At 41.8% G+C, this 9021-nt stretch overlaps 1 pseudogene; it reads right to left on the bottom strand.

The window, feature by feature from the left end:
* Nucleotides 1-6836: 6836 nt before the first annotated feature.
* On the bottom strand, nucleotides 6837-7823 carry LOC138300920 (nuclear transcription factor Y subunit gamma pseudogene; annotated as a pseudogene).
* Nucleotides 7824-9021: the final 1198 nt, after the last annotated feature.

Genomic DNA, 9021 nt, shown 5'->3' with positions numbered 1-9021 from the left:
ACAAGGGGAAGCGTATAGGTCGATGAACCTTTTGACTTGTTTAAGATGTTCTTACCATAGTTCCAGAGCAGAAAACAATAATCAATACACAATAATCAATAATCATTAGTCAAATCAATAATCAATGGAGTCAGTCATTTTCACACACCATGACTTTTCAGCCATAGATAACCTTACCTTTAATTAAAGTTTAGTAAGTTTATTTCCCTATTATTACAATGCTATGGTCATGTAGCTCAATCTTCAAATCAAATGAAACGCAATTCATAATAATTGTTAACCAAAAAGATGCAACAAGCATGATCTAATCAAGGCTTGAATCATAAGGCATTCCAGAGTATCAGCACAAACCATCAGTTAAACCAATTTCAATATTACTACGACATCCATAGAGTTCAGCAAAATACTTTGTCAAACAATTGTCCCTGCAATTTGTCAGTCGTCACATGAATAGCCTTAACTAACTCAGATTAGTATCAGCATGTGGGGCTTCATGCAAAAACTATTTAGAACACAAATTTAGAAAACATCTACCTAAAGAAAAGTATTAAGACAGTGCAGTTGGTACCTAGAAAGAAAAGGCATAAAAATGAAATTCAGTCACATTGTCATATCTACCTATCCACAGTATGGGTCAGCAAGCAGAATTAGTCTTCGTCCTCAGGTCATCGGTAGATCGGCAAAGCATCAGGCTCTCAGTCAGAGAGTATGATCCCAATGACATAATCTTGAATCTCTTCTAAGTCTCGTCTTCTCAACAGTGGTCTGCCTAAAAATCTCCTCAAATCTGAATCTAGTCTCCTCTGTCACCTTGTTTTATAAAAGTCACCAAAACTATCCCCTAATTCCCAATTGGTCAATTAATCGTACGTTATTAATCTGTCCAATAATTTTCACATTATAAATCAATGAATTCTAATATTTCACACTTAACACGTCGTTGATTGGTCTGCTTTACAATGTTCTCATCATCCGGCTTGTCAGGTATCGAATTTGTTGCATCTTCGTCTCCAGTCAGTGTCTTCATTGTTCACGTCCTGGGAAAGTACATCTCACATACATTACACACATTTTGATACATTACTAGAGACATCATCTTCTGTCCGTCGGTTCAAATAGAAAGCTTTGGTTAAGCATTTTAACAAGACAATGAGCATTTCACAGTTAGTTCACTTTGTCAGCATTTTTCATAAAACGCTAATACAGCTTCTGCATGAGGTGTGGCAAAACTAAGCCAAGACACTTGCTAAGTTAAGACCTACAATTAATAAGTTAGAACATGTTTCATAACCCTTAATATGACATATTACTACATTAATCTAATACATTTTCAATATTTCATGTCAATTAATAATGGTTTAGTACATTTCGTTAACACTGGTGGCCATTCTTCGAGATCACAATTTCAAACGTGCACATTATTTTTCTATGTTATTCATTTTTCTACATGTCATTATTCAAAACACTTAAATATTCATTAATAATTTCTAATTAAAACATCTGCTTCAGCACTGCATTCTCTTTTAATTTGGTTCTGTGCTGTAAGTTTTTAATTGGCTTTATCTGTCCTTGAATAAACTGGAGAATTCCCTGAAAACCTCCATTCTCATTATTGATCTTTCTACCACAATAACTTGTTCAGAATTGTTAGAATCATGTTTTATTCCTAATTCCTTTTGGTGTCTCCACCCTAATAGGTTTGAATCCCTCTCTGCCACATATACCTTTAACACTGGCTGGCAGTCATTAAATGTATTATGTATGATTAACATCCCCACCAAGGGTATAGGGTCTCCCTTGTAACCTCCCAGCTTAACATCCACTGGTTGGAGAATATAATCTTTATCCATTAATTTATTCTTGAACACATTAAGATCAATGAAAATGTATGGTGAACATGAATTGGCAAATACTGTTACTTTTACCTCATCCAAAGCAACATCACACACTGGATAGTTATCATCACGCTCCTCCCCAGCTGCCTTTGCTTGGAATATGAATTTGACAGTATCCTAATTCAAGCTTTCAATTATATGAACGGGTTTATTATCTGTTTTCACATTCCTGCAAACTTGGGCATACTACCCCTTCTTATTAAATTTCCTGCACTCACTATTCCTAGCAGGACAATTAGGTCTATTTGCCAGGTGATTGTAGTTTCCACAACTGTAACAATTCTTTTTCATAGTATCTTCATTGGAATCTGTTTTTTTCCTACATTGTACTTCACACACTTTGTTGTTCTTCTTGATTCGTGGTACCATCACCACGGTCAAAGTGTTCTTTCACTACTTTCATTGTGTATGAGTCTGTCATTTAGTTCATTTCCTTGATGGCTTCTGCTGTCTTCAACGCTCTTTTCAATATCTATGGCCTCTTTCGAGTGTGGACTTCGAGCTAATAGCTTTTCCTGATTGCGAGGATTGTTGGTGCATCAAAGATTCCCTTAGAGATCTGAATTCACAAGTGTTTGACAGGCCTCTTAGACATGCTATATAGCTGGATACTTTCTCATTTTTTCCTTGAACTGTACTGAAGAAGTCATGCCTGTAAAGCACCACGTTGACTTTGTGACCAAAATATTCCTCCAACTTGCGAAATGAACTACAATACATATCAGTTGTATCTTCCTCCTCCTCATCATTTAAATCTGATTCTGAAAGACTTTCATATATCTTCCATTGCTGAATACCTAGATTATGTAATAGTAGGCCTGAATGGTAAACTTCACTCTGCCCGCAGAGTTTAAAGAGTTTTTTTTACCCCGCGCTCCGCTTGAAGAGCAGAGTTCTGCAACACGTCCGTGAACTGCCGGCGGATTGGAGTTTACCGGCACCTACCGTTACAGGCACAGGGTCCACTGGAAATTTTCGATGAATGATGATGTGCTGAGGGCCTTGGTCAATAACATCGAGTGGTGTGTGCCACATTCAAGTTACTTATCCAAAGCACATGCGCAGAGAAAACGTCTGGGCGCACTGCACTGTGTCCTCTCAAGCCCTTTGTGCAGTGAAACGCCCAGCTCCCAAACGATCTACTGGGAAATTCAAATGGATGATGATGTGCTATGGGCTTAGGGCCAATAACATCTAGTGTGCCTGTGCCACTTTCAAGATACTTATCCAGAGTACATGGAAGAGACAAAGTCAGTGCACACTGTACCATGCCCTCTCCTGCCCTCTGTGCACTGAAAAGCCCAGCTCCCGAGCAGCCAGGTCCCACTTTCTCATGCACCTGACGCCTCTTGGCAACATGAATCTCGAGAACAGGACGCGGTAGCCGTAGAGAGACAAATTCCTCTCAGCTTTAAGGAAAGCAGTGCCCCGCTCAGGTGCCCCCAAGTCCGCTCCAGGTAAGCTTAAGCTGTTGTATTAGCATACCTCCATGCAGTTAAACATATATAATAGACTGGAGATAGTGGATAGCAGAAGGATTGGGAGGTTTCAAATTTAAGAGGTGCCAAAGATCACAACTGGTGTCAATAGCAGTGGTCGGGGCGCTCCGGCTAAGAAATTCTGATTGCTGACCCCCTCCTAGTTCACTATTTACTTTGTGTTGGAGCGATGGTCTTGCCTTTTGTCCTATCACAATGGTGTTATGTACTTTCAGGGCAAACTACATGTTGGATTCCTTTCTGTGATTTGTGATTTGTAGGGTTTGACTAACCCAAATATTATCGGTCTCCTCAGCTCTCTTTTGCCAAAAAATGACTTTATAAACCCCCACAAAGACTTTTGCATATATGGCTTTTGATTTTAAAGCATGATAGGTTATTTACCTATTCAATATAGCTCACATTTTGCCATTGAGACGGCTTCAATGCACCAGATCTTCTGTAATTCCAGCTGCCCACGTGCAAAGGTGGGCATAAAGGTCATTTACACCAGCCAGACAGACGTGACCATGACAGCCTTTGTGGAAATTGAAGCTTTCTATCAGTGCTGCAGCCATGATATCACGTATCTGACTCCCAACTCCATTTGGTGCTCATCCTATCTTACACCTGGAAAACCACCCTGAGCAGCACCCACATGACTGGGCTTGCCCAGCGAGATGAGCGGCAAATCTTTGGATCCCCTCGATTGCCAGCTCGTGTTCGCTCTTGCCAATTTAACACTTGGGAGCTGCGCAAGAGCAAAACACTCTGCTCTGCATCACTTAGAGGAGTTTTAAGTTACTCCACGCTCTGCACAAATTGTGGAGTGGGCAAAACTCTGCGAACTCTGCAGGTGGAGCAGAAATCTTCATGCACCCCTACTCAAAAATCAATGTAAGGTTAATCCTTACAGGATTCACACTATATGCTTTCCATCTGTCAAGTTCAACCCCGGAGTTATTACTTCATTCAACAGTCCAGTCGAGGAGGCTCTTCTTAGTATGCTACAGGGGTGGAGTAGTCTTCTGCTGTCCTCTGCATAGCTAGTGTCCCATCCTCATTGCTAAAAAGTGCACTAATCACCCCAAAGTAAATATGAAGAAGAGGTGTCAAACTTTATTTTTCTCTCCAGTCAAAGACTCTCCAAGCCACAATAGAGCTCAGCTGTCAACTGTGCCTCCACTACAACATTCTCACAACAATCCAATGGCTGAGGAAAAGGGGGAGAACATAACAAGGGATTGAGGAAGGGCTATACCAATATGCTATTTACATTTAACACAAGGAAACTAAGGTACAATCTGAAAACTATATGTAAAGAAATGATACCCAATTACAACAATTACTACTGACAGCAGAAAAGCATGCGGACAATCAGGCTCTACATCATGTGATACTGATACAAATGAAGAATAACACTTCAACATTGAATAATTCTAGAGGTACAGTAAACATATGGATCACAACTATTACTGAGTATAGTTCATATCTCATCTCAGTAACTGCTTTAATTTATTTTCAATATTAAGGCCAAGTTGATTGGTTTTAAGGTTTTCTATCCACCATAGGTATTTCTCTTTGCCAGCTCCTTTGTGTTTACTCAGCACATAGGCCTCACCTCACATTTTGGTATCCTTGATGGTTTCAGTTTTAAAATACTGGTGCTGCAGAATATCTATTATCATAATTCTTAGAAGTTCTTATGTGTTCCTGACATCAAACCTTTAGACTTGGTTTAGACAACCCTACATAATATTTCGGACGAATGCACTGCATTATGTATATATGGAATTTGGTCTTACCATTCACCAATAAACAGATCTGAAATTCAGTTGCGATTGTGGCATGATGAAAGTGCAAATTCCATTACGAACATATTCGCAACATACACATGGGTTGCATCTAAAGGAACCATTCAAATTTGAAGTCAACCACATTGATTCACTTTCAGAGACATTGAATTTAATCATATCACTTTGAAGTAAGATAGCCCTGAAATGTTTTAACTCTGCTGTAGGTAATCTAGGGGTGGTCGCCAATGTATTTACTGATAACCCTATCAGATAAAAAAATTCTCCAATGTTTTTTTTTTCTTTTTTCTATTATTATGTTCCTCGCTATATTCTGTAATAAATCAGATGAGATTAGTCTTTGCATCTTTTGTAATCGGTTTAACTTTAAGTAGTGTGTCTCTTGTGATTTTATGAGATTTAAGGAGGGCTTTCTGTATGACCTTTTAAGGCAGCCACACATCATGAAGCATTTAAATAGTGTTTTTATGGTCGAGCCTGCGGGTGCATGCGCTAGTGTATTCGTCTTGCTTACGAGACTCTGTTGTGTACAGTAAAGGGCTTGGAACTTTAGCCTGTCCTGTCGCTTATCTAGAAAATGACATTTATTTCCGTTTATATTACATGCATGCTCCTAACCTTACGTTGCACAAACAGTCTGCATAATCACAAAATGAAATCCTCGTCAGTATAAACAATGCCAGTCTTTTAAATGGGAGTATTTGTCCTATCGGGATACCACCTAACCTTCGAAGAGATCAAGTCTGGACTTGCCCATGACCGTATTACTCCCAAACCTAGAGGCTAAAACTGATGGGATGCAGTTCACACTGCAGAATCAGGATGCTAAAGAACTTCAATGATTTACAACAAAACAGGCATCTTCTTTCATACATTTGGAAAAATGGATTTCCACTTATGGTAGCAAACACAATGCATGTTTTATCCGAATGTGACTACAAAAAGTAGAAATGAAGATCAACTGTGGTACGATTGCTCCGTCTGATGCCTGCTGGCCAAACACAGCCAACGAGAATTGCACAGGGCAGAGATGAAGTCAATTGTAACTGCTCAAGCAAATGGGCAACTATGGCACTTGGGAAGAAGAGTGATTAACACTGTTCACAAATTCACCAGACTGTTGGCATAATGGACAGCTGGTTCAAGGGCAGGTTATGCAGAGGAGTCAGACTGGAAAAGGCATCAATGAGAGGGTACTGAGCAGATGTAATAGGTCTATAAGGAGAGGGTGCACAGTGTGGGAAAAACAGAAGGCCACGAAGAAAGGACAAGCTTAAGGAGAAACACACATGACCAATGAGGGTGGCTGGACAGGTGGAGGAGCTGACAAGAGCAACTGGAGGCTAGCATGCGTATCCATGCAGATCACAAAAATAGTAAGAAGAACAAGCATTGGCCAAAGAAACAATGCTGAAGTAAACCCTTCAAATCCTAGTTCCAAACAAAACAAATAAAAAATCCTGCATTTTGCAGTCAGGTTTCCTTTTTGGGTTATGTACAACCCTTAATATCCAGTAATCAGGGAGCAAAGAGCACTATGAGTGTTTCCAGATCAAGTGCAGAAATGTAGGACATGTCGTCAACCAAGGCAGACCAGCCTGCCAACGTTCGTGGGTGTTAATGAAAGAGTTTTCCGACTGGACTCTCAGACTGGCCCTGTTCATTCTCCCTGTGTTGTCTGTCCGTCTGCAGTCTGGGTTGACTGGATGAACATGGGCTGTGCGATCTCCTGGCCGGCAGGCATGGTCACTTGCTGAATCTGGTAGAGTTGCTGTCCATCCGTGAACTGACTGAACTGCTGCTGTCCTGACTGGACCTCTGCTTGTGTTATCTGCTGTGCACTGGCAGGGAGTGCCTGGAGCTGGCCCTGGACCACCTGGGTTCCCGATACAGGTTGCGCCAAGCGGATGTACTGTAGCTGCCCGGTGTTTAGTTGAACCGGTATCTGCTGGATTTCCCCAGTGTTTGTGATGATCTGCTGCATAACCTGCATGGTCTGACCCCCGCCTTGAGACTGCTGACCCTGAGGCTGGGCTTGGACGATCTGTACCTGCTGGCCTTTTCCCACCTGCATGGTCATTTGGCGTGCCCTGCCCCTGTGGTGACTGCGCAATGATGATCTGACCAGGTAGGATGGTGCTTCCAGTCGTTGTAGTCTGCTGTCCTTGAACCTGGACAGTTGTGGTCTGCTGTGCCAGAGTAAAGTAGTACTGGACAGGTTCTGCAGGAGTCACAGCCTGACGCATCTCTTCCTGTCGTTTGGGGGGCTTGAGCTCGTCTCTTGGAACTATGTCGACAGAAAAGTCAAACTGATCAAACTTTGTGATAGCCATTTCGATGTCATTCCTCTGCAGGGTTCTGCGCTTGTTATCCTCTGTGTGAATCCATGCTCGTAACGTCAACTCAGTGATGAAAATCTGAGCAGCTTCTGCAAACAACACTGGAGCTTCTGCGCTAATCATCTTCACATCTTCATCCAGCTTCATTATTTTTTTGATATGTGCCAAGGGAAGCTCTTGCACTCTAAAATCTTTCACTGTTAGGCTGTGGATCTCATCCATCACCTGGGGCCAAAAGGCCTATAGTGTCTGCTGGGCATCGCCACTGCTGCCATCCCAGAAACCATCGGTAGACATTGTGATAACAATGTTGCTGCTTTCTTCTTCTCCCAGAAGGCCGGTATCACCAAACCGCCTCCGTCCCCGCTGCTTCTCAGGAGTCTCAGCTAAGCACCGAACAGTGAAGAGAAAGAAACAAAATGGCGGTAGCTAATGCCCCGCCCTGTCGCTTATCATTAGTTGACTTGCATCGAACTCTGCTCTGCAGCCTCATAATTCGTCACAGTAGGCCTGGCCTCATTTACATTCCTCTGTGTGGAGCAGGGATCAAGCAATGATTGATTTAACTTATTCAGTGCTCGTCCGCTGCTCCCGTCGTGATTGAGGTACTAGTTTGTTCTTTTTAATTTCTAGTGCCCTGTAAACAAACATGTAACTGTCAAACTGCGCCCAGCATGACACACAAAATTGCAAAGTTTTATCTTTTATAGCTAACTTTCTTTTTTTTTTTTGCCAAGTTGTCTTTTCACACTTTGCAGTCATGTTTTTTTTTTTTTTTGCTTGTGGGAGTTGTTCTCAAATAATGACAATTATCTTGTTCTAAATATAGAAAAGCAACATTGTTTATTATGTGTATTGCAAAGCAAAACTGTTAATTATGTCTAATGTCTGAAATGATGATTTAACACAAAATTGTGCAGTAGTCCTCAATCCACTCCACTCTAGTCCGCCTCACTACAATTCACCCCACCTCACTCCACACCAATCCACCCCACCCCAATCTAAATCTGCCCCACTCCAATCCAAACCAATCTGTCCCACTCAAATCTGCCCCACTCCATTCTGCACCACTCCAATCATAAACAATCTTACCCAGTCTAGTCTGACCCACTCCAATCCAAAACAATCTGTCCCACTCCACACCGCCTCACTCCAATCTGCCCCACTCCAATCCATTTCAATCTCCACACTCCAATCTGCCTCATTTTAATCCAAAACAGTCTGTCCCAGTCCAATTTGCCTCTCTTGAATCCAATCCGCCCCACTTCATTCCAATTCGCCCCACCCAATCCACCCCACTCCCGTCCAGTCCAGTCCACATTAATCCACCCTACTCCAGTCCAATCCACCCCACTCCAAACCACTTCATTCTACCCCACTTCAATCCACCCCAAACAAATTCAATACATCTGACTCCAATACAATCCACCCCACTCCAATCCAACTGACTCCAATCGACTCCAGTCCACTCCAGTCCACTCCAGTCCAATCTACT

The sequence above is a fragment of the Pleurodeles waltl genome, chromosome 6 (genome assembly GCF_031143425.1).
Source record: "Pleurodeles waltl isolate 20211129_DDA chromosome 6, aPleWal1.hap1.20221129, whole genome shotgun sequence".
Taxonomy (NCBI): domain Eukaryota; kingdom Metazoa; phylum Chordata; class Amphibia; order Caudata; family Salamandridae; genus Pleurodeles; species Pleurodeles waltl.
The sequence above is the reverse complement of the archived record's forward strand: the minus strand, read 5'-3'. Positions and strand labels throughout refer to the sequence as shown.